Source organism: Protopterus annectens, chromosome 14.part0 (genome assembly GCF_019279795.1).
Source record: "Protopterus annectens isolate FY-2018-M chromosome 14.part0, PAN1.0, whole genome shotgun sequence".
Classification (NCBI taxonomy): Eukaryota; Metazoa; Chordata; order Ceratodontiformes; family Protopteridae; genus Protopterus; species Protopterus annectens.
In genome coordinates, this window is record NC_056748.1 from 79,058,474 (window position 1) to 79,085,208 (window position 26,735).

General features: G+C 43.4%; 1 protein-coding gene across 10 annotated transcripts in view; it reads left to right on the plus strand.

Moving 5' to 3' along the window:
* Nucleotides 1-361: 361 nt before the first annotated feature.
* The window catches only part of KCNMA1 (potassium calcium-activated channel subfamily M alpha 1), a 4,085,072-nt gene continuing 4,058,698 nt past the window's right edge, over nucleotides 362-26,735 (plus strand). For all 10 annotated transcript variants that reach the window (XM_044055788.1, XM_044055796.1, XM_044055806.1 and 7 more), the window contains exon 1: nucleotides 362-418. The gene's annotated coding sequence lies outside the window, so the exon portion shown is untranslated. The remainder of the gene's footprint in view (nucleotides 419-26,735) is intronic.

Genomic DNA, 26,735 nt, shown 5'->3' on the forward strand with positions numbered 1-26,735 from the left:
ATTGCAATACACAAAACAGAAGAAGGCAATAAAGTAATATAAAATACAAGATAACAAAAGCAAACTAACCTTTCCCTCACAGCAAGTTGTGGCAGAGTCTGGGTGAACCTTTACATGTGTTGCTTATAGGTTATATATCCACTTGTATGGTAAGTATTTAACATTTTATTAGGACATGAGTATATACAGAATATTTCATTTCTGTGTCAGTATAGTAATGTGCTGTACAATATGTGCCCAAATTATTTTGTTACATTGTAGCAAACTTTGAGGTAGTTCTCGACTGCTGCACTAATCAACAGCCTGAAGAAGAAGCATTTAAGTAGTGGACTAATAGTTTGTTTCTTTTGTTGCAGGTTGTCCTGGTATTTGCTCTCAGCATAGGTGCACTTGTAATATACTTCATTGATTCTTCCGAGTGAGTATTAGTCTTTTACTTTTTCCACTCATTGTCATATGACACTGTTATTGAAAATGAAATATATAATCTGAAGTAGGCAGACTTCATTCGTCTGCAACCTGTGGGTATCGGATCCGACCTCGGATCCGAGCCGGCAATTCAAAAGCTTAGGCTCCGAGCTCCTAGCTCCTCCCTCTTACCCATAACCCCTTGCCAAGCCCTGACTGACCCCAGATTTTGTTTGCCGCTTTTCAAGTAGCTACGGAATTCCAGAGCTCCTGGCGTTGGTGAAAGATAAGAGATAGTTTTTGACTAAAAAGTTTTTCAAAATGTACCGAGTGTGGCCATAAGCTATCCCCAGCAGATGGCCACACTCTGTGCGTTAAATGCTTGGGGGTTGAACACCTGTCATCTGGTTGTACCATTTGTGCGGGGTTCAACCCCCGGGCTTTGAGGGAACGGAGGTCGAAGTTGGTGCTGGCGGGTCTTTTACCCCCAGATACCGCTTCGGCCTCTGCCCCTTCCACTCAGCAACCTGTTGCTGTGAGTTCTCCCCCTCCGGCTGGGACTCAACCTCCCTCAAATTTGCCGGAGGGGAAGGATTCTTCTAAGGAAAGACAGAAGGAGAGGCACAGGGAGAAGCACCACAAGAGGAGAGCCGAAACTTCCAGTTCGGCTCCTCCGTCTAAGCGGGCCTCCCCTGTGCCTTCTAGCTTTCCTCCTCCTCGGCTCCACTCCCCTCGGTTCTCTCCGGGACCCGAGGAGGAGGAGGCTAGCCCTTCCAGGAGGTCACCGAGGCGGCTCTCTAGGTCCGCTTCGGTGGCCTCCTCTAGATCAACCTTTTCTATGAGCGAAGCTGATATGGACCGGATGATGAGGAAATTCATCCAGGCCCAAATGCAAATGGGAGTGCTCCTAGCCCCCCCCCATCCGGGAGGGGCTTGACCCCTTTTTCGCCTTAGCTCCTTCTCCGACCCATACCACGGGTTCGGAGCTATCGGCGCCGTGCAGATTTGGATCCGGGGGTGGGTCGGATCCGATAGGTCGGCGCACCTCGGATCCGTCCCCATCCCTTGAGTGCTTCGGTACCGGACCCGACCTCTCGGAGCCGAGGGCCGAGCCTCGGATCCGAGGGAGCTGGTGTGTCTTCGCCCGCCCAGGTCGGAGCACACTGGTCTCGGATCCGACGGTTTCGCTCCGACTCCGATCCGCACGCCGGATCCGAGTGGGGTCGGCTCGGGCTTAGAGAAGCTGGCTCCCCTCGGCTTTCAACGCGTTATGGAAAGGGCACTGTCGAGGACATCCGGACCCCGGTCCCTGCCACGGCTCCATCCGCACTCCATTGCAGTTGGGCCAGGCCCCACCAGCCGGTCCCAGGGACAGCCCGCCTCGATGTCCCAAGTGGTTCCCTTGGAACATCCAACTGCTGAAGAGTACTCCTCGGACAGCCCCGATGAAGTACCTCGGAAGCGTAAGTGCAAGAGGAGGCACATGGACTCCCCTGAGTCCGTCACTGAAGACACGGACTTGGATGAAGGGAAGGCTCCCCTAGATCACCCCCTGAGGACGTCTCATTTGGAGACATCATGGAGATGTTAAGGATCGGGGGGGTGGTCTGCCCCCAAGGCTTCTTCGGACGAGTCTGTGTTCTTGGAGGCATTCGAGGCGGGCCCTTCTACCTCTTGGGTGTCCCTCCTGCTGACCCCTGGTGGATCTTATCTCCATCAGGGCGTGGAAGGATCCGGACACCATTGAGCCTATCCCTAAGCGCCCAGACCGCATTCTTTCTCCTCCATCAGACCGCACCCACTGGAGTAAGGGTCCCCCAGTAGATGCCATGATGATGGCTGCAGCCACGAAGAGGAATTGGCCCAGGAGAGTCCCTCCTGCATCCTCCGGGCAAGGAGTCCTGCTCGATGGATCGCATTGGGAAGCGAGTTTTAGTTCAGCGACCTTCTCCTTGAGAGCTGTACTACATGGCAGATTTCATTAGGAAGCAGGGGGATATGATTAAAGAATACGCTCCATCTCCCGCAGTGTCCATCTCGAGTGAGGATAAACAGGTTTACTCCACCCGAATGGCCACTCTCAGATCAGTTTCCAATACATCTATGCGGCTACTGTCTCATGCTACTGAGGGAGCCGCTAGAGCCAGCGGAGCAGGCCTAGTCATGAGGCGACAGGCCTGGCTCCACCATTGTGATTTTGCAGAGCCCTTCAAGGCGACCTTCGCGAATGCCCCTTTCGATGGTTCTGCCTTGTTTGGCAAGACTGTTCGCGAGACATTAGTCCAGAGCGAAAAGGACGGGAAGACGCTGTCTGCCGTCGGAGTCCGCTTCTCAGCTCCCCAGAGGTCCTTCTCTAAGAACCAAAAGGGCAGAAGAAGATGTGGTTCCGGAAGTCGCAGCAGTCCCAACCTGCTCCTGATAACCAGTCCTTCCGTGGCAGAGGAGGACGGGGAGGTCGTCGTGCCAGAGGCAGGGGGGCTCCTGGCAACTTTGGGTCCAGAGAACCCTTCTCTGAGAGACCCACGCAGCAGCCCTGAAGGGTTGCCCGGCTGTCCGTCTCTGGAGGCAGTCGGGGGGCGGTTTTCGATGCACCTGACTTCTTGGGAGTCCATAACAACAGACAGTTGGGTGCTTCGAGTTATATCCAGAGGATATTCAATACCCCTATTCAAGATTCCCAAATCTCGCAGCCTCCCAGATGTTCCACCTGACCAAAGGGAGGCGGCAGCTATCGAAATCGAGCAGCTGCTAGAAAAAAGAGCCATCCAGCGCGTCCCCCCAGATCAAACTGGATTAGGGTTTTACTCCAGGTTCTTTTTGGTGCCAAAGAAGAGGGGAGACTTAAGAACAATCTTAGACCTTTCCGAGTTGAACCTGACAGTAACCCAGCCAATGTTCCGGATGGTCACCCTGCAATCTATACTCCCCCTCTTGAGGGAGAATGACTGGATGTGTTCCATAGACCTCAAGGATGCGTACTACCACATTCGGATGGACAGACGATCCAGGAGGTTTCTTCGCTTCGGCTGGGAGCCAGTCATTATCAGTTCAGGGTCCTCCCTTTGGTCTCACCTCAGCCCCCAGGGTGTTTACCAAGGTGCTAGCGGTGGTAGCGGCCCACCTGAGGCTCCAGGGATTACAGGTCTTTCCGTACCTGGACGACTGGCTCCTGACGGCATCATCAAGGCATCTTCTGTGCTCAGCCAGGGATTACTTTCTTCAACTAGCACCAAGGCTGGGCATCACGATCAACTGGGAGAAATCTTTTCTGAATCCCACTCAAATTATAGATTTCATAGGAGGAAGACTAGACACCAGATCAATGCGAGCCTTCCTCACCCCAGACCGTATCGCCAGCCTGAAGTGTCATGTGACAGCGATCCTGCAGCCATCTCCAACTGCAGCTTCGGTCCTGAGGGCCCTAGGTTCTATGGCGGCAGCTATCCCGCTTCTAATTCATGCCCGTTTACGCATGCGGGTTCTTCAATGGACCCTTCAAGTTCAGTGGTCTCCTCTTTGTTCGTCTCTAAACGCTCCGATTGCGGTCAGCAGAGCGTGCAGGGACTCCCTTCTGTGGTGGCTTCTTTCTCCGGAGCCCCTGGCAGGAAGACCTTTTTGCGCTGCATTTCCCTGAGCCACAGTGACCACGGACGCTTCTTGCCTCGGGTGGGGGGGGCATTCTGCGGAAAGATTGTCCAAGGCACGTGGAATCCCACAGAGACGTCATTGCATATAAATGTCCTGGAAATGAGGGCGGTGCTCCTAGCGTTGCAAGCACTTCACCACGTTCTTCCTTCAGGGACTATTGCGATTCAGACAGACAACATGTCGGTAGTCTGGTATATCAACAAGCAGGGAGGAACCAGGTCTTACCCCCTTTGTCGAGAGGCCATGAGAGTCTGGGAATGGGCAATTTCCACCAAACGCTTTCTGGTAGCAACGCACATTCCGGGAAAGTCCAACATCCTTGCGGACAAGCTCAGTCACACCATCCTTTCTCCACACGAGTGGTCCCTCAATCCTCAAGTAGCGAAGAAGATTTTTGCCGTTTGGGGGCAACCCTGTTGCGATCTTTTTGCCTCTCCCTCAAACGCCAAATGCGACAATTTCTTCGCTCTGCTTCCCCCAACAGGGGAGTTCCCGAGGGATGCTCTGGTGCATGCTTGGCCTCCCAGTCTCCTTTATGCCTACCCTCCACTTCCTCTGATGCAGAGGCTTCTGCAGAAAGCCTACAGTTTGGGGAGCAGAATGATTCTCATTGCCCCATTCTGGCCTCGACAGCCTTGGTTCCCCTTTGTATGGTCTCACAAAATCAATCCACCATGGATTCTGGATCCAATTTCGGATCTCATCTCTCACCCTCTGGGAATCTCAGTTCCCAATCTGCGGACCCTGAAGTTGACAGCTTGGCTGCTCCAGTTCCAACCTTAATTAGGACTCCCGGTATCTCTTCACCGGTCAAGGCCATTCTAGTGGCTGCTCATAAACCTTCCACCAGACAGGTTTATCGGAGTAAATGGAAGAGATTCTCTATATGGGCAGGACAGAGAACTTTGGATCCTTTCTCAGCACCTATGTCAGCGGTGCTGGATTTTCTAACAGACCTCTTTCATCAAGGGGCTAGTTCTTCCACGATTAAGGTACAATTGGCAGCTATCTCGCATTATCACATTGGTCATGACACAGCTCCCCTTATGACGGCGAAATTATGCAAAGCATTTCTCAAAGGAGTTTTTTTGTTAAGGCCTCCAGTCAAGGAGGTTGTACCGCCTTGGGACTTGTCTTTAGTCCTGCAGGCCCTTACTGCTCCTCCCTTCAAGCCTGCAGCTTCTTCTGATTTAAAATACCTTTCCTGGAAGACTGCCTTTCTGGTAGCTATCACTTCAGCCAGAAGGGTGTCTGAGCTTCAGGCTCTGTGTGTCAAACCGCCTTATCTTTCTTTCTACCCTGATAGGGTGTGCCTCAGGACCAATCCATCTTTTCTTCCGAAGGTCTCTTCTGAATCCAATATTAACCAGTCAATCAATTTGCCGGTGTTTTTTCCCAAGTACTCCAACAAAGGAGAATACAAATTGCATTCCTTGGATGTTCATAGACAATTACGTTTTTATATTAACAGAACAGCTGGCCACAGGAAATCAGATCAGCTGTTCGTCTCCTTTGCTAAATTTGCTCTGGGTAAAGCAGTATCTAAAGTCACTCTATCTAAATGGATTGCTAATTGTATTCTGCAGGCATATGACACTTCAGGCAGACCTGCTCCTCAGAGGGTTACGGCTCATTCTACTAGGGCAGTTTCTACGTCAGCCGCCTTTAAGTCCCGTGTTTCATTGGATGATATCTGCACGGCAGCTACTTGGGCCTCGCCTCATACTTTTATTTCTCATTACAAGGTGGATGTTGTTTCTAGAGGAAGAGCATCCTTTGGCTCAGCGGTGCTCCGGAACATCCTTCCATGATGGCTGCCCAAGATTCAGGTAGCTAGGGACTCTGTCCCACAGGTTGCAGACGAATGAAGTCTGCCTACTTCAGATTTAGAAGTTATGTACTCACCATAACGTTCCATCTGAGTAGGTGACTTCATTCGGATGCAACCATCCCCCCCTCCATCCCCCTGACCTTTATAGAGCGAGTATTTATGCTGTTTTAGTGTACTGTTGTCAGTATTTTGAGGCAAACTCAATCTGAGGTCAGTCAGGGCTTGGCAAGGGGTTATGGGTAAGAGGGAGGAGCTAGGAGCTCGGAGCCTAAGCTTTTGAATTGCCGGCTCGGATCCGAGGTCGGATCCGATACCCACAGGTTGCATCCGAATGAAGTCACCTACTCAGATGGAACGTTATGGTGAGTACATAACTTCTAAATTTTGCCTATTTGAGGACCATTATTGATTCATGTATGTTCTCTTTTTTTACATTTTATTAAATCATCACATTTTAAATTGTAATGTCTTTGTATATAGTTTCCTTTGTTACTCTTATGCAGTATACATATGTTTTCTTTTTAACACGTTTTTGCACAGTATGTTTGAGGTACTGTGACAAAAAAATTGAGATTCATCTCTTTGTGAGTTTTTTACATGCAGCAGAATCCATGATATAACAGGTTTATATAGCCTACAGATTTTTTTGTCAAAGTTTCCTTCTTCTATATTGCAAATAAGCTGTTACAATGTACAGCAGATGCCATTGTTCAGGAGAGGAGTTGCAAATGCCCAGGCAAGGCAACTCAGAGTAAATGTGAATTGTTTTTAAGGAGGGATGAACACCAAGAGTATAGTACAGTGAACTCAAACATTGGCTTTGGGTTGTTGCTGATCATATCTGTCTGTAGACAGCATTACTATCAACTTTTATTCTGTGAGTAGCATTTGTTCAGTAACTTGCCCGTTTGACCCAGTCTTATGGTGGGACTGGTTTTCAAAGATACTTGAATGTATGCTCATCAGGTATCACTTTTTTATTTTATTTGATTTGATTTGATTTATGTTTATTTGTTGGAGTAGAACACTGGTCACACAGGACCAATTTCACGCATAGCCCATGAAAACACATTTCCAATATGTGTGAAAAAATAGAATGGCAATTAAATATAATCTTGATTAATTCTAGCAGAATCAAGCAAAGGCTATATACAAGCAAAGACTATAGACAAAAGTCATTAAACTTGTATGTTATGTAGAAGTGTCTTGATAAAAGTTTTTACATAGATAGGTTTACAGCTGTGTGTCCTGTTTCACTACAATGACACATTCCTTGTTTTGCACTTTCTGGAAGGCAGACATAGCCCATAATCTCACAAAGAATACAGGCTCATAGCTGCCTGTAAGGATAGCTATACCCCCTATGTTTCCTGTTATGCACTTTCAACAGAGATATCCCAGATTCAGGGGTTAAGCAAACATTAAACATATAGGAAAACAAAGGATAATTCAAAGTACAACAATAAAATATTACAAAAAGATGTTTTAAAATATATCCTGTTAAGAATGCATTCATTCTTATCTGTCTGTTTTTTTTTTTTTTGTTTAATTTCCTTAACAACAAGCCGAGATTAGATCATAATGATCTCAAATGGTAAAATGTATGTCTGGCAAGTTATGAAATTTTTCAAATGAAATAGGTGCTATAATATTTTCACTAGATCAGTAAAAATGGCAGCGTTCAGGTGTCAGGTTTTACTTATGCATTACATGGATTTTGCATTTTTGCAGTTCACTTAAATAAAAAGTGTTTTTTAACATAAATTCCTGTTGAATGAAAAAGACTTCAGTATAAGACAAAAAGTTTATGCTCTACAGAGTTCCCTGTCAGACACTAGAAATGACCAAATCAAATTCTCATTATCTCTTTACAGAAGGGACATGAGGCTTCAAAATAATTTATTAATTTTGAAGTCAGATGCTTTTTATATTTTGCTGAAGTGCAGGTTTCCTTCTGCACCAATTCCTCTTTGATCCTGGTGAATTCCTCTTTGATCCTGGTGAATTTAAGCAGCTAGTTCAAGGGGAAATTTCTGGAAGCCAATATGGTCCTAGGAAATCCTAAACCAGAGGCTTTAAGTATTGGTGGCGGAGCAATTGGCGAAAGACCAGTTGGCACAATGGGTAAAATATTTGACTTCTCTCCTCAAGGTAAAAGGTTTGATTCTCACCTCTGGCAAGAGCTTCATTGATTGAAGTAATATCTTTTTTTCCCCTGGTTACTATTATATTGAAAACACACCTCTCAGAGTTGACCCAGTAGTCAGGGACTTAGGGACACACATAAATAGTACTACCACATGTCTACAGTAGTGAGGAAATCATTCTATGTTGCACAACTTATAAACAAATGTATGGCATCTGAGTCCAAGGAAATCATTGTTCCACTGTGTTTGGCATTCATCAGTCCTATCATTGAGTGCAGTGCCCCCTTTGATATGTATCTAACCAGGCATATCCAACAACTGGAATGTTCACAGAGGTTCCTCATTAAAAGAATACAGGGTGCAAGTAAAATGTCCTGTGCAGACCGCCACAAGGCCCTATCCTTGTATTCTGTTTCCTACAGGCTGTTGAGGGGAGATCTATGCCTGGCATATGGGGCATTGTCAGACCACACTCTCCTGCATATTCACAAAACAAACAGCACTAGAATTACCCATTCTAAAGACTTAAACCTTGCCTGTGATAAAAACAGGACCTGCTGGAGAGACAGGTATGTATCTTAGAAACTACCCCATCTATGGAACAGACTCCCCATCCATGTGAAGCAGAGTTCCTCCTTAACCCAATTCAAGTGCAACTTGGACATTTGGATGGGGAACCTGAAATTTATCCCAGGTTTGTTGCCTATGTCTCTAATGGAAACAGGCAACTTGTAAATAGTTCATCTCCCAGGCCGTTGTTTACACTTATCAAGGGTATCAGAATTGTCAGAGATTTGGGATGCATAGCTAGGCTTAAAATGGCCTTGTGGTCATTAGCCTAGTAAACACCTATGAACCTATGTGCTGATTCTTGGGTACGCCTATAAAGCTTATTAAAAATTGCAACATTGTGCTTTACATATGCAATCTGAATTTCATTAGAAAATCCACAAAGCTGTAGCAGATATAACAAAAATTAAGCAGTTCCTACAGTAACTGGTACAAGGCTTGAATGCCCCAGCACAGGTTCTGAATGCTTTATTTTCATTGTGATATATGCATGAAGCAGCAGTGATATTCACAAATATTAACAAGCATTACCGCAGGATTTTTTAAGTTTTGTAGTAGTCCATCTAGTCTCCCATATAATGCAGTATTTCTGATCCCCCATTTTCCTCTATGACTTGCATTATGCAGTACTTTAACAACCAGTAATGTAAAATTGACTTGTGTAAGGTTAGGCCAGCTCGTTCCTTGAGTATTAGTGCCTGGAAATACCATAATCTCCTCTAGGAGATTCTTCCCACACTATTTTTTCTTCTCTTTTCCTGTACTAGTTTTTTTTTTTTTTTTTTTTTTTTTATTTTATTTTTTTTTACATTTTAAAAAACCAACAGATATACTTTGATTAGCTTTATTCTAAAGCTTTAATTGCTTTGAAATTTAGTTCAACTTGAAATTTTACATTAAGCATCTCTTGTAAAGAAATAGAAGGAATCGATCACTGATCCATTACACTGCTGGCATGTTTCAAGAGGTGGGGAAATGGTTAGTTTTGGAAGACTGACCTTAAAGCTATTGAATGGGACTTGTTTGACATGAATGTTCAACCCATATCATGATTACTAATTAGCCAAAAAGCCATGGTCAGTGTCCAGCATATATGTTACATTGGCATTTGAAAATACTCAAATTTAAATCTGAAAGCATTCCCCATCCATTGCTCATTGATCAACTTGCTGTAGTAGTTGCTGCTAACATTCCATAACATGTTAGTTTAAGGGCAAGTATATGCCTCAGAAAATGCATTCAAGTAAAAGATTGGTGTTATGTAGCTATCTACAGCACAAACTACAATCTCTTCCTCTCTGAAAGTAAGCCAAACTTAATTGATGTTGCTGTGATTCTAGAATTTACAGCCAGATAGGGGATTTCTATGTTTCTTTATGTAAACCTTTTCAATGGGTAGCTGTTTTGCCATGTAAGAGTGCACCCTTAGTTTTAGTTTGTAAACCGAGTAACAGGATTCCATATATTTTGTGCACTGACTATGCTACCTTAAAGTAACAAGTCAAAATCTAATTGTGTCACATGCTATGTTTTTTTTCAATATTTATTATCCTTTCAATATTACTGGTAAATTACTCCCCGTCTTAGAACAATTGTTTAATTTCCTTATCTGGAATAAGAGTGAATAAAATATATATGTGTCTGTGTCTTTTTGTAAAAAAGCTCATCTCGTAAAGCATTTCAGCCTCACCAAGGCAAATTAAATCTTTAAACATCTTAGCTATACCAAAACCAATTAAATCATTATCAGCTTCTCAATCCTTTGTGAGGCTTCATGATAGTGTAAAAGGCTTGAAGGCAGACTGAATGTGAACTATTCACATGTAAAAAATTAACTGCAGAAAATGACATCTTGCCAAAGAGTGTTCCTAAAAACTGATTTTTGAAAAAGTCCATTACCCCTCAGAAATATGTACTGCCCAGGCGTGTGTTTTAGTAAGCTATGAAAACAGTTGATACAGTGCCTTTTAAGTTCCTATCAGCTGTATAATTAAATGAGCACATCTTATGGTAGTGGGTTTGATTTCTGTTTCTGTTTTCATTGAACAAAATTGACTCTTGCTTTTAATTTTAAATTAGTTTGGAACTGCTACATAGAATGCACTCGACAAAAAAAAAAACAGAGTTGCACCCCCCCCCCTTTTTTTTTTACAGTGATTAAGGACACACAATAATTTGTCTGCACAGATATAATCACCTTTCAGGTACAATAACTCATGCTTTAATTATAAATGATTAACTGCTGATCCCCTGAAAATTAACTTGTTGATTGCAGACAGGTGACCAACATCCTGAAACAATGTACGAAAAAAATAAATAAAATCATGTTTTTGCTGTGAGGCCGATCCCCCTTACTTAAATATATCAAACTCCATTGTAGCACAGACCTGGAGAAAGTGCAAACATTCTAAAAGGGTGAACAGGACACATATCCTGAATGTAGTCTTGAGGTCTAACTTAGCTCAAAGTAAATGGTGATAAAAATGAAACTTAACCAGTTAACAAATGTATAAATAAATAAGTACATGAAATAAATGAATGGCTTGCTATTTTCACTTGACTGCTTTCTTGTAATATACTGCCAAAGGTAAGACATATTTAACTTCCTAAATCTCATTTCAAATAAAGTAATAAAAATAAAATTTATCCATATCATAATATACTGTAGAGAATACTGTATAAAGTAATGGCATAACTTAAATACATAGTGTCAAAGTATTGTGATAAAAAATAATCATAAAATAAAAGAAGAAAAATGTACAAACCCCTTCGTTATCGCCTGCTTAGTGCCTGAGATGGAACTGAGCTTGAAGCACCTTTTTGAATTTGTGTCCTGTATTGTCCCCTCCATTTGACTCAACTTATGAGTAATCCACTTTCATGGAAGATCTGAGCTAACAATGTCCTGCTACAGAAACTTTCTCCAGTGCTCATGTATGTCTCTTCTCACATAATGCACCTGCACCTCACTGCCTCACAGAATTTGTTTGCTTTAGATGCAGCTCTCTAGCACCCTGCTACTTTTGTCAGATAAGTGAATTTTCTGTTTTTTTCTCTTGTTCAGTCAACTCATTACTTCTGTTAGCTTCTCCTGTATCTTTCAAAAGACAAAAATACTTTTCTAAACCTCCTTCTTTTTACCCTTCTAGGCTGAGGCTTAGTTGGGTGTCAGATAATTACTTTTCACAACTCTATTTTTAGTGCTCTATAATATTTTGATAGTATAGGCTTTGTTTAGTTTCTGCAGAATTGTTTTTGTTACTGTTGTGCTAGTGCTTTAGTGCTTGTGTGATTGTTATTTCCCATTGTGGAGAAGGCTTTGGGATTTAGAAAATGTTCTAAACATGGGTACAAGGTTCCTTCCCAGGACACACACAACATTTGTATCATGTGCCTGGGGCTAGAACATTTGCAGGCTCCCTGCGAGATTTGCAAGGTCTTTCATCTGTGTTCCCTGTTAGAATGAAACAACAAATTGATACTTAAGGGTCTTTGTCTCACATATTTTGGGGAAAGAATCAAGGAAAAATAGAATAGTAAAGAAAATTAGATGAAAAAAGATAAACAGAGAGTGAAAGAATGAGAAGATGAAAAGTCAGTGAAACCCCTTCCCTATCTCCTTCTTCTGAAATTCCAGTACTGACCGCCTCTCACAAGCTGTTGCTCCAAAACCCTAGTTGTTGCTGTCCATGGACCCTAAACCAGTACTTATCCCAGACACGCTACCTAGCAGGGAAAACCTTAGCAGCAGGTCCTTGGAGGAGTTGTCCTGGATTATTGGCTCTAGACCTACCTCGGCCTTCTCTTTTATATCTATCAGATCTACCATGAATGTTTTTTATATGAATTGTGATTGTATTATGAGGGCATTTGTTAAGGCTCAAAGGGCATCATCCCAATTTTTCCAGGGTTTATCAGGTTGAATCTGGATGTAAATCCAATCAGTGTAGGTTCAGTGACAGGATGGAGCTTGGAAATGGATGACATGATGGTAGAGAGGAAGCTGGACATCCTATGTACCCAATAGACAAGATGGAAGAGCTGTGTGCAACAAAGCCACTTGGCTTGGGTTCCAGAGTCTACTACTCAGGAGGAGGACAGGCAAGAAATGGTGTGGGAACTGTGGTGAGAAAGAGGCTTCAGAAGGCAGTGAGAGATGTCATCAGAATTAGTGACAAACATATGGCAATCAGACTCTAGCCTAATGGTAAGACAGTATTCATAATCTCAGTCTGTGACCCACAGCAGGGTTGTGGTAGTGACGAGTCCATTTAGACGGCAGTTGCAGGACCTACTAGATAAATCAGGACAACATCAATCAGTGTTGATAATGGGTGACTTGAATGCACATATCAGGACAGAAAGAACAGGATATGAGGACTGTCGGGGTCCACGTGGGTGGGGCAACTGGAATAAAGAAGGAGAGGCCATTATATACTTCTGGATGGCAAATGGCTTGATAGCCAACTCATGGTTCAGAAAGAGAGACAGTCACAAGATCACACACAAGACTGGCCAACATGCAACTCAGGCAGACTTCTTCCTGATAAGAAAAGGGCACTAGGGTAGAATCAGTGATTGCAAGGTCATCCACAGTGAAGCAGTCGGCCCACAGCATAAACCACTGGTTGCAACAATCAGCTGCAAGCAGTGGTCAGAGAAGGCTCTAAGGTCAACAGAGAACGGGCTAAAGACCTGGAAGTTGACTGGAGATAAAGTACAACAGTTGAAGAAGAGTGGCAGCGTCTCAAACCAGCATACGTGAGGACTACAGAACAGATATGTGGCTGAACCAGGTATGGAAATAAGGTACACAAGAAAAGCTGGTGGTGGAATGCAGAAGTCCAGGAAGTCATCAAAAGAAAGAAGGAGTGCAGGAAAAAGTTGGAGATAGAAAAGACGGACCAGGCTAAGAAGGAATATTAGTTGGTTAACAAAGAAAGTAGTTGCACTCTACCAGCTTCTTGAAAGTGACACGATAGGTAGCACAAAGAAACTATATCAGGTTGCTAGGCAAAGATAGAAGGATAAAAAAGAAAGTTAGATACTCTTACCATAAGGAATGTCAGCAACAACCTGCTCACCAGTCCACAAGATATCAAAGGCAGATGGAAGGAGTACTTCCAGTAGCTTCTGAATTAAGAAAACCCCACATATGCTGTACTTCCCCAGATGCAGACTACGGTGAGAGAAGAAGAGGAGCTCACCCTAGAAGAAGTAAGAACATTACTAAGAAAAATGAAGTCAGGGAAAGCAGCAGGCTCAGATGAGGTCACAGCAGATATGATAAAGATGCTGGGTAAGATAGGGGAAAAATGGCTCCTGATGGTACTCATAGCAGTGTGCAGAGAAAGGCATTTCCCAAATAACTGGAGAATAAGCATACTCATAGCAGTGTACAGAATCAAAGGGGGCATCCACAACTGTGGGCAGTACAGAAGAATCAAACTCTTGGCACAGTGCATGAAAGTTCTGGACAGGGTGATTGATAAACGGATACACAGAGTAGTAGAAAGTAAGATGGGAGATGTGAAGTTCAGATTCAGATCAGGATGCAGAACAACTGACCTGATGTTTGCAGTGAGACAGATAATTGAGAAGAAGCTAAAGGTGAGAGAAGACTCTAACTGGGCATTCCTAGACTTGGAGAAAGCTTACGACAAGGTCCCAAGAAAGCTGATTTGGGCAGTCTTGTGGTGGTTTGAAATCCCAAAATCACTGATAGAACTAATGCAGGCTAGGTACAAAGATCCAGTGACTCAAGCAGGAATGGTGTTCGGTCTCGCAGAGGGGTTTCCAGTGGGAGTGGGTGTTCAGCTCTGAGACCACTGCTGTTCATACCAGTTATGGATTACATTACCAAACAGGTTGGAGGGGACAGATAAACAAAGTTGCTGTATGCAGACAATATGCCATTACTGGCAGACTCTGAGAAAGAACTTCGACAAAGGATAGGGGAATGGAATGAAAAACTGAATGCACATAGGATGAAACTAATTACAGTCAAGCAGTGGTAATGGTAGAAAATTGAGGAAATCAGAAAAATATGAGAATTGGTATAGAAGGGAAGATACTGGAATAGGTTAACAGCTTCAAGTATTTGGGAGGGTTAGATAAGGTGAAGGGAAATCTGAATGAAGAGGTCAAAGCTAGAATTAGAGGTGCTGTGGCCAACTGGAATAGAGTGTGAAGTGTAGTATATGACAGAAGAATGCCAAAGAAGCTGAAAAGTAAGGTGTACAAAACAGTGGTGTGACCAGTACTACTGTATGGTACAGAAATCTGTACAGTAAAGGCAGAGTAGATGAGGAAGATAGAGGTGATGGAAATGATGTGCCTGAGATGGATGGTAGGATGCACACTGTCAGACAGCTGAAGAAATAAGGACATAAGAGCAGAAGCTAAAGTAGCTCCATTTGCAGAAAAGATCAAAGAGTTCAGATTACGGCGGCTCAGGTATATGTGCAGAAAAGCAGAGGACAATCCAGTGAAGAAGATTTGGGACATATAGGAAAAAGGTAAGAGGAAATGAAGGCATCCAACAAGGAGGTAGATGGAGTGTTTGAGAGAAGATCTGCGACAGTCAGGTATAAGTGTTGAAGAAGCCAGGAGTGTGGCATTGAAGTGAGAAAAGTGGAGACAGCACAACCCCCCGATGCATGTAGAAAATGGGGAAAAAGGGGGTTGATTATGATGATGATGATGATCAGGTTGACCCACCCACTCCAGTAACTACTGCTTCTTCCCCAGCACATGTCCTTGTGACAGTGTTTTCAGAGTTAAAGACAGCCCCAGAGCATGCTGTACTGGCACTGACTGTATCACATCAATTGGTGGCAACTTTACATCCCAGAAACTCAACCCTTATCCCTTTGGAGCCAAGTGAGTCATGTCACCTAACTGTTGACATTGAATCTTGAGTGACATCTACAGTGCTGATTGTTCTGCACTGATCTCGGTTTCTGGGACTTTGCATTCAATGTGTTGTTGCTGATGAGTCTATTAGTGCCAAAGACCCCATGTCAGGGCCATTTAGCTCCTCTTCCTCAAGGACTGATCATTGGATTTTTCCTCTGTGCCTTCAGGGTCTGTGTCAACATTCAATCATTTTGAGAAGATCGTTGCCTTTTTCTTGATGCAGAAAGGGAATACACCATTTGTTCTGGCTCCTCTCTTTGTTTATCTGAGTCATTGAGTCGTCATCATCGGCCTGAGGAACAGAGCAGCTCTGATCACTTTGAAGCCATCATTCAGCAAGGACCGTGAGACATTTCCAGGTCTGCAGATGATTCTTCCCCTCAAGTGCCTAAGATGTGTACATGTAAAAGGATACATATTGATTCTGCTATGGAATCACTCACTGGACACTGACCTTGACAATGGGAAAGCTTCCTCCTAGTTCCCCTGTGAAGACCCCAGGTTCATCAATCTATTGAAGGAATGCTTGGCTAGTTGACCACACATCCCAGATGAGGAAGTGTTGTTCAAGGCTTTCAGGTCTACTCCTTATACTTCCTAGTTGTCCATCCCATTGACCATATGATCTATCTGGTGGGTGAATGGTCATAGCAACCTGCAGGAGCCCGGTGTGGTAGAACCAATGCCACATAAACAAGATAAAATTTTGCTCCCACTCAAAGACAGACCTGAGTGTAGCAAGGGCTATCTTGTTAGCTTTGACCAAAAAAGAGCTATCAGAAAAAAAGCTTTACAGTCCATCCTAACAACAGAGAGCAAAGAATGATGGACCAAAAAGTAAAGTGAGCCTGTGCCTTGTGAACACTTTCAGGGTGTTGAATTATATTACATATATGACAAGGTTCCAGTGAAATCTAGTGAAACAAACACTTGATTGACTGAGGTGGCCTCCTTCCCTGAATACTAGGAAGCAGCTTGAATCACGTGTCAGCAATGTTGCCCATTACCAACCTCTCCATGAGGCTGCTTCGTGGCACAGCAGATGGAACATTTCAAGCAGTGAACACTGGCATTGCCATGCACTATCACACATCGTTGTATCTCTGTGACTTTGAGGACAACTTCAAAGCATCCCTCATTTACACCCCTTTTGATGGGACCTCTTTGTTATGTCCCAAGGACAACAAAAAGTTACTGAATGGTGAGTAAGAAGGAAAGGCACTGTTTGGCAGAGGAGTCTGTTTTGAGAACCTCAATACCCTTTTTTGCAGAACCAAACAAGCAACAAAGTGTTCTGGTTTAAAAAAAAAATGCAACAACTTTCATTTGGCTTCTTTTCAGAAAGGATCTCACATGGCAGCGAAGGATACTTCAATGGACATTGTGTTAGAAACAGAAGGAGTCTGCAGAATTAGGGATTTAAGGCTACTTTTTCTTGAAATCTCTCCAATGCCTCAAGGGCTTGTCTGAGTGTTCCATTCTGGAAGCAGTCAGGGGTAGACTTTTTCATTATTTGGATTCTTGTCTGACTGTCACACAGGACAGTTGAGTGAAGAACATTGCATCCATATACTACAACATTCCTTTGGTATCAACTCCAAAACATTTGTCTCTGCTTCTCTCAAATGCACCACACTGACAGAGAAGAGCAGTGGCCAGAGGATCTCCTAAATCCTTCAAAAAAGAGCCATCCAAGAGGTCCCACCAGAACAGAAAGTACCACTGACATCAAAACACCTCAGGCCCATTTTAGGTCTGAATAACCTAACCCTCCATGAAAAAAGACTAAATCCTGATGGTCATATTGCAATCCATCCTACCATATCTACAACAAAGGGATTGGATGTGCTCAATAGACCTTCAGGATGCTTGTCTCTGCATAAAAATGACAAAGCCTTCTAAAAATGTACCTCTTTGCCTGCCTAGGATTCTCTGCCATTCGGTCTCAGCACAGCTTCCCACAATAACCCCCTTGAATGTGCATCAAGTGCATGACATTCATTGCAGCTTACCCCAGACTGAAACGCTCGGGTGCAATTCTTCATATTGATCACTGCTGCAGTAGCCTAAGATATAGGGGTTATATCCTGTAAGGATGTAACAGCTGGCCAGCTTCCAAAGCTTCAGGGCATCATCTGTGCACCCAGACCATTAGTCATCTCAAGCTAAGTTGACTAAAAAGACAGGTTTGGCTGCAAAGCCCTTCAGATCTTTCCTGCCACCAAAGAGTTTGCTTCTCTGAGGCTTTTGATGATCAGTGGCTGGCTTACATTGATCCTTTGCCAGTCAGATATGTTCCCTTTGTGTAAAAAAAACTTCCATTTTAAAGTATTAATTCCTTGATAACACTTTTCTGTTTAGAAAAGTTATTTTAAAGCTAGCGGTTTTTGTTTTAATGGACTATCACAAGACTGTGTTGTACTTTTAATTGAGAGTGCTCTTTTTTCCTGTCAGTTTAAAAGGTGTTTAAACTATTTTAAAAACATTTTTTTTTCCTGTGGAAAAATTGTTTATTTTACTTTTTAGGGTTGGGGTGTTTTATAGGTTCATAGGTTGGTACTAGGCTATCAGCCCTAGGGCCTATACAAGCCTAGCCATAACAATTCCCTGGCTATTTCTTCCCACACTATTTACTTCCCTGGACCCCTTTCTAGCAGGGCAACTGACGTGATCCCTGGGGTGAATTTCCTTTCTCCCATCCAATCGTCAAGGTTCCTTTTGAAGAGGGCCAAAGAGGCACTCTGCTTGACATGTATGGGCAATCTGTTCCAGAGTCTGGGGAGTCTCTGGGTCAGGAACCTATCCCTCCAGCATGTTTTGTTTATTGTGATGACAAGGTTTATATCCCTGGAGCATGTGGCTCTGAGGGATTGGGATTTTTTAAGAGTAGCATGTCCAACAGCTCTGGGTTTGACATGGCCTTGTATGTTAAGCAGAGATCGCCTCTGAGTAGACGATATGCGACAGAGTATAGCTGGAGTTTTTTAAGCCGGTCAGTGGAGGGCATCTGCTTTAGGCCTGTGATTCTTTTAGTGAGGTATTTCTGCGGCCTTTCCAGTTGTTGCAGATGTCTTGAGAGGTACATACCAAACGGGGCATTGTATTCTGTAATGGGTCTAATGAGAGATGAGTACAGTGGGACAATGACTTCCTTTTTTCTGGATGAAAAGCCCTTGGTGATGAGGTGTGCCACATAGAAGGATTTCCTGACTGTTGTGGCAATGTGGTTATCGAAGGTGAGACCACTGTCCACCTGTGTCCCTAAGTCTCTTATCACACTTTTGGTGTTTAGTGTACTGCCACCTATATGGTAATTCATGGGTACATGTTTTTCCCCAAAGGGGATAACTATACATTTCTTGGCATTGAGCTTGAGCCCATGGCTCTGGCACCAAGCATCTGTTTCTGTAAGGCCCTTTTGTAGAGTATCCACATCATTTGGGGATTCAATGGCTCCCAGTTTGCAGTCATCTGCGAACTTTGTTAGCCAGAGTCCCTTAGTTTTGACCTGTACTTCAGAGAAGTAGATGCCAAACAAGAGCGGACCCAGGACTGAACCCTGAGGTACTCCACTTGTCACTTGTCTGGAGCTGGATTTGGAGTCGGCTACTTTGCAGTCTGGGTTCTATCAGTAAGCCAGTTAGCAACCCATTGGGTGGCGTAGGGATTAATGCCCAGCTTAGTAAGTTTATCTATGATTCCAGAGTGGGGGGCATGTCAAAGGCCTTGGCAAGGTCTAGATAGGCTGTGTGGACCACCTTACCCTTGTCCATGGCTCTGGAGACTGATTCAAAGAAGTCAATCACGTTCAGGAGACAAGATCGGCCCTTCACAAACCAAAACTGGTTAGGGTCCAGTGTTTGAAGGTTGCCAATGTCTTTGTTTATAATTTCCATGACAATACACTCCATGGCCTTGCAGATAAGGCTCGTCAGACTGATGGGATGGTAGTTTCCAGGATCCAAGGTGGATCCCCCCTTGTGGAGTGGGATAACTGTAGCTTTGCGCCACTCAGTGGGCACAAAACCTGAGGTAAGGCTATGATTAAACATGACACTTAGGTGAGGTGCCAGTTCACATTGTAGTTCATGTAGTACACAGCCCGGGATGTCATCTGGTCCCATGGATGCTGTATTCTTAGCTTTGGAGAGTGCGTTTTTTACCTGTGTGGCCTTTATTACCGGAATTTGGCAATCTTCCGGTATTGAGATGGGCCATTTAGGGGGTGAGAGGGGGTGAAGTTGGCACTGAATCGATCTGCACGGATATTGGCAATATCCTTGGGATCAGTATATTTAATGCCATTCTGTGTTAGCTCAGAGCAGATCTGAGCATTGCCATTTAGATTCTTGACATAGTTATAAAATGCTTTGTGGTTGTCTTTGAAATATTTGGCAATTTTATTTTCGTAACTAGCTTTGGAGGATTTTATGAGGGATCTCAGTTTCTTACTGAGGCTGGTAAGGGAGTTTTTTGCATCTTGAGATTTTCCTGTTTTCTGCAACAGTTTCTTCCTTTTGTTGTAAAGTTTGTTTATGGCTGGGGACCACCAGATTGGCATCCTTTTTTTGGATGAGAGCATCTTGGTTCTATTTGGGATGGCACGATTTATGCATGAGTGGATGTGCTCTTACACTGCCTTAGTGTAGGACTCATCAGTTGAATTTTCAGTTCCTGTCTATGTGGGTGTCATGAAGCTTGTCACTTCTGACTTGAGTAGCATGAAGTTGGCTTTGGAGAAGTTTTTTATGGAGGTTTCCTTACTGGGGGGTGGGGGTGGGATGTGGATGTTAAGGGTGATTAGCTTATGGTCAGACCTGACTAACGAGGGGGTGACCATAGGTGTGGAGCATCGATTTCCCATGTTGCTAATGACCAGGTCTAGGATATTGGAGCCCCTGGTGGGACTATGGATTAGTTGATCCAGGGCATTGGAATTTATGAATTCCAAGAACCGTTGGGCAAAGGTGTTGGTACATGAGTAGTTTTCCTAGTTAATGGCAGGGTAGTTAAAATCACCCAATATTAGGGTGTTTGGTTCAATCTTAATATTTTCCAGTATGTTTAGAAAGGTGTAGTGAGAATTTTGGAGTATGCTGGGGGATCTGTAGCAAGCTACAATTTGGATTGTAGTCTTACCTAGCACCTGGAGAATTTCATATGCATTGTGTTAGGCAACTAGCCTGATGGTGTGAATATCTGGGGTGAATATTGACACTCCTCCACCTTTAGTGTTTCGGTCCTGGTTTGGTGGCCGAAAAGTGTGGTAAGAGTTGTATCCTGGTATTGCAGGGGTGCTCTCTGGAGCCTTGAACTAGGTCTCAGTTACTGCACAGATATCGATGTTCTCCATTTTTAGGAGTGCCTTGATAGAGTGCATTTTGAGGTTTAGACTTTTAGGAATGAGTAATATTACCTTCAGATTTTCCATGCTTGTACCTGTTACTGTGGTGGTTTTGTCTTTTGAACTTTGCCTAAAAAAGGCACTATAGGGGTGGCAAGAGCCTTAGCCAGTAACCTGAATCCCAGGGGCGACAGGTGCAGACCATCTTTGACAAAGCATCGTGGTTTGTCGATCATGTCGTCCCAGGCAGACAGATACTGGATCCACTTTGAATGACACCAGAAGCTTAGCCAATTGTTGAAGTCAATCATTTTGTCCTTATATTGTGGTATCATTCTGGGCGAAGGCAGGATGCTACTCAGGGCTAGGGTCATACCTGCCTGGGCCACATGATCCGACAGCTCTTCCATGTCTCTTTTCAAGTAGTCCAGGGAGGTATGTCTCAAGTCATTCACTTCAACATGGACAATGACAGAGTCATATTTGTACCTGTTGTGGAGTGACTTGAGTGCATGCGTTATGTTGCTTTTCACTGTGTTTTGCTTTTAAAAAGTGACCTTTAAAGACTTTTAAATTTTATTGGCTTTTGCTACTTGTTTTCCCCAGGAAAAAAAAGCTTCATTTTTGGCTTGACCATGGAACAAACTGTCGGCACCATGGTCAGTCCTTCTTCTAGCCACAAGAAGGAAAAGTTAAGCAAACAGCCTTTGCTACCACAGCAGGATAGCAATTTGCCTCAGCCACAGGTGGATGACTCTACTGTGGCCATTTGTTGTACCTGAAGCCACTCATTTTTAACTACAGATCCCTCTGTTGTATCACCTACAGTCACTATGGACTAGGGATTAGCCACATCCTCTGTGGCTGTTGTGGTCACCTCTGTGGGAAAGGGAGAGACACTGTTGCCAGTCCTGGTATAGGGAACAGGGGAGGTTTCCCTCTTTTGTCAGAATGTTGACCCTATCCCTGGGGAAGTTGCTGTTGCCATTAATAAAAAATGTTACCCTGATTTTTTCCTGTCAAAAACAGAAAACTAAACGTGTCTACTACTTCTCAAATTTCCTTGAAAAGGAGTAAATGACTGGTTCTGGCTCAGGGTTTTATTCAGGCTATTGATCCTTCTTATAAAATAGTTTCTTTTAAAACAAAGAGGGGTACTTCTTCTCCTAAAGAGATTCAAGATTCTGAATCTGGAAAGGAAGAGGAAGGGACAAATGCAGGGTTTTCTCTTCAGATTTCTGACTTAGACTCAGAAGAGAGCTCAGTTTCTAATTCTCCCTATTGGGGGGTTTCTTTCTCTGACACTATTTCCAGAATGTCCCAGTGTTTTCAATGGGAGAGCACTAAGATTTTCCAGTCACTCAGAAAATACTGTGAGCTGTTACAGAAGGGATTTCCACAACCTTCACGCATTCCTCCAATTCTTTCAGCTTTGGCAAATATGTGTGTGTTCCTAGGTTCATAGGTGTGTACAAGGCTAAAGGCCCTGGAGCCTTTACAAGCCTAATCCATAGGATTACCCTGGCATTGTGCCACCCGACCTTAGTTCCCAGTGCCTATGTTGAGTAGAGCCACTGGAGTGATCCCCGGGGTGAATTTTCTATTTCTCATCCATTCTCTTGAAGAGGGCCAGTGAGGCGCTATGCTTGACATGTATGGGAAGTCTATTTCATAGCATGAGCAGTCTCTGGGTTATGCACCTGTCCCTCCAGCACGTTCTGTTGATTGTGTTAATGAGGTTGAGGTCTCTGGAGCGCGTAGTGTGAAGGGATTGTTTTTTTTTAGATGTAGCATTTCTAACAGAGCTGGGCCATACATGGCTTTGTATGTCAAGCAGAGATCACCTCTAAAGTAGGTGATATGAGACAGAAAATAGTTGGAGTTTTTTGAGTCTGTCCATATAGGACAAGTGTTTAAGGCCTAGGATCCTCTTTGTGAGGTACTTTTGCGGCCTTTCCAGTTGTTGCAGGTGTCTAGTGAGGTACATGCCAAATGGAGCATTGTACTCAATGATTGGCCTAATGAGGGAAGAGTAGAGGGAGACAATGACATCTTTCTTCCTGGATGTAAATGAGATGTGCCGCATAGAAGGACTTTCTGACCACAGTGGCAATGTGGTGATCAAAAGATAGGTTGCTGTCAACCTGCGTTCCCTATATCTCTTATAACACCTTCTGTGTTCAGTGGACTACCATCAATGTGGTAATTCATGGGAACTGGGTTTTTCCCAAAGGGGATGACAACACATTTTTTTGGCATTGAGCTTAAGGTCATGGTTCTGACACCAGTCGGTCTCAATGAGGCCTTTCTGTAGGATGTCAGCATCACTTGAGAGTTAATTATGTACAGTTCCTGCCTGTAATTTTCCTGATAGTCATTCAGCTGCCCCTAAGAATGCAATATGTTAATAAAGGGAATTTTTAGATTTTCAGCATTCCTTTTCCAAAATTTCTAAGGGATTTTCTAACCATCCTCTAGATGATCGAATGTTGTCTTTTCCATTTGGATTCAACCTGTGAGTTATCGGATCTGACTCAGATCTGAATCCGGCCATACACCAAAGACTTCAGCCTGTCAAGCTCTTCCTTCTTTACTCATAATCCCTCACTCATCAAAATTAACTCAGATCTCATTTGCCACCATTCCTAGGCAGCAGCTTGGTTTATTGCTTTGCCAGAGTGTATCCTTTTTTCGAGTATTTTAGAGTGTAATCCAGGTCCTCTGTCCTTGTTTTCTTGTGTGGGTTTTTGTAGTTTAGTGTGTGTTATTTTGTAGTAGGTTAGAATAAGTTAGTGTAGGTTTAGGGTTAGGGTTAGGTTTTGTCTTTAGTTGATTTTTCCCACCTAGTGTGTTTTCTTAGAGTTAGTGTTTGCTGTGTGCTTAGGATTGTTCTTGCTAGTGTTTAGTGGTTAGATTTTTGGGTTATGGGACAGGGGTTTAATAAGTGTATAGCTTGTGGTCACAAGCTCCCATCACAGGATGTCCATAATAGGTGCACATATTGTCTAGGGACTGTCATTTCAAATACCCTTGTGCCATTTGTGAGGGCTTTGGCACTTGTGCCATCAACTGGAGGAGGTCCAAGCTGGTCCTGAAAGGACTGTTGCCATCCAGCGAGTCTTCTGCGGCTTCTTCAGTCAAGGGGAGAAGTCTGACTAGGGTCACAAGCAGGGATCCAAGGACTGCAAAGCATCCAAGGGGGTCATAAAATTATCATCTCCTCTTCTTCTTCTTTAGTTTCACCATATCCAAAGGTCCCGAGACCCTCGGTTCCCTAGGCGGTTTTGGGACCTTCATCAGCAAAGACACCTCACAGCTGATTGCCTTTGGTGCCGATTGCAGAGAAGGCTCCATCTCCCAATCTCAGTGTTCCTAACACCTTCTTTTCCAAGGGTACCCCATCTGGCAGGGCTTCTTCTCCCTTCTACCCTGCTGGAGTTCTTGTTGGAGTTATCCCCGTCTCTGCCCCAGATTCTCCAGTACTAATCTGGTCATCAGAGCCGTTATCCAGCAGGCAAGCCTCCAAACATAGGAACTTCCCTGTCAAAACATCTTTTGTTAGGAGACCAATTTGCTTGTCTTTTGTTTCTGCATCTGCTTCCAGTTCTAAAAAATCTGTTAGGAGGCCACCTCAATCCAAATCTTCTCCTTCAGTTCCTTCTACTCAGCAGCCTTTTCAAGCCAGCCCCAGTTCTCTGTGACTATTTATTTTTTATTTATTTGCTTTTTTTGATCAGGAAAGTCCACTGGGCTGAAATGAGCCCATTTTCAATGGAGGTCTGAGGAGAAAAGCTCCATAAACAGAATACAAAAGATGAGAAGTTTTGAACAAGTATTTACAAGGAGTAGCAATCTCCATACAGATACAGGTTAAAAGACATTTGTTAAACAATTATTTACATGGGGTATTTTGTTAAACAAGTATTTGCAAGAGTAACAAGCTCCATAAACATAGAAAGCAAGCTCCGTACAACATATACAGGGTAAAAGAATTTGTTAAACAAGTATTTACAAGGAGAAAAAAATTCCAGGGAATAACAGACAAGTAGCTCATTTGGAGCATTGTACAAGTGTATGCCTGGATGTTATAAAAGGACCTTGACTCTTGGCAGGCATCCAGTGTAACAAGGGATGAACTGAAGAGGCAGGTAAACTATACAATTATTTAGTTATTCACTGTGTATTAGACAGATAGACTATGTAATTAATCTATACTATATTCTTAAAGGGTCTATATTAGAAGATCGAATGTTTAAGTGATCGAACTTCTAATATCAAAAGCAAAAAACGGCCGATTTAACACAGGGAAAGATTTCCCTTGGCCGTTCACCGGATTTTGCAGTTTTGTGTACTGCAATCTCGGAGTTGGTATATTTAGTTAAGGGGTGTGTGGGAGCCACAGCCCCCCATGTTGGGGGGTAAAGCCCCCACTTACTTTGGGTGTAAAGTTATTTTTTTGTTTTAGTGGCCAATGGATGTGTCTCCCTGGGACGTTCAACGTTTTTAGGTTCGATATTAGAAGATCGATGTTTAGGTGTTCAATCACCTGAACATTCAATCTTCTAATATAGACCCATTCTTAAATAAGTGGGAAAAAGAAGATTGTTGTTATACCATGTAGAGCAGGAGGATGTAGAAAGTGAATTTCAAGGATGGCACTTAAGATGGGAGGGTAATGATGAATATAGGGATAGAGGGGGTATCTCAGGAATATCATATTATAGAGGATTTGCAGAAGGTACATGGGTAGAGCCAATGAGATGACAAATATTGATTTAGAGACTTTTTAAATAAGGGGGCACTGTTTATGGTCTGGGGGGTGGGGTGGAAGAGCATTCCAGAGTTTAGCTACCGTAAAAGAGTAGAGATATTGACCTGCAGGAAGTCTGAGTCTGTGCGCTTGGATTAGAGATTGATTTTCAGATCTGAGATATCTGTATGGCTGATAAAGAGTCAGAAGAGAGGCAAAGGTTGGGCATTCAAGAGGTTTATAGATAATTTTGTGTACAGTGGATAGTTGTATGTATGTGAGATGTTGTGGGAGTTCCAGCCAGTTCAGGGATTGTAGTGAATGGCAGTAGTATATTTTGCACCAGTTACAAACTTAGAAATGTTCTAGCAGGCGTCCAACCTAGTTTTTAAGCAGGACTGGATGTTTGTTAGAATGGGAGCACCATAGAGGAGTGAGGGTATGAGAAATATTAGGGTAAGTGTTTCTGTAGTGGAGTAGTTTAAAAAGGGTTTGTGTCTATGAAGGGAGCCGAGTTTTTGGTGATTTTTTTTTTAATATTGTTATGGATGTGTAGGTCAAATGTTAAATTATCTTCAACAGTGACACCAAGTAGCTTAGTGTGGGGCACTATCTCTATTGTTGTTTTGTTAGAAGAATAAATGCTAAATTCTGATTTATCAAGATTGGTGTTTTTTTGTTGGGTGTAATGAGCAGGAGTTTGGTTTTATTGGGGTTAAGGGCAAGGTGGGTATTGGTCATCCAACTTTCAGTAGTGGAGAAAACATTCTGGATTAAGGTCAGGAGTTCTGATTCTGAAGTGCCAGAGCAGATAATAGTAGAATAATCTGCATATTGTACTACAGATCTATGTGTAAAGGCAGAATGGACATCGTTAATGAAGATACTGAAAAGAAGAGGTCCTAAGATGGACCCTTGGGGAACTCCAGTGGAGGTAGTGAGAAAAGGTGAGAGTAAGTGTAGCCACTTAGTGGATTGCTATCTGTTAGTAAGGTAGCTGGTAAACCAGTCAAGGACTGCAGTGGATATGTCAAGATGTGAGAGCTTAGAGAGGAGGAGAGAAGGGGAGATGGTGTCAAAAGCCTTAGAGAGATCAAGGAGTCTCTTCCAAGTCATACT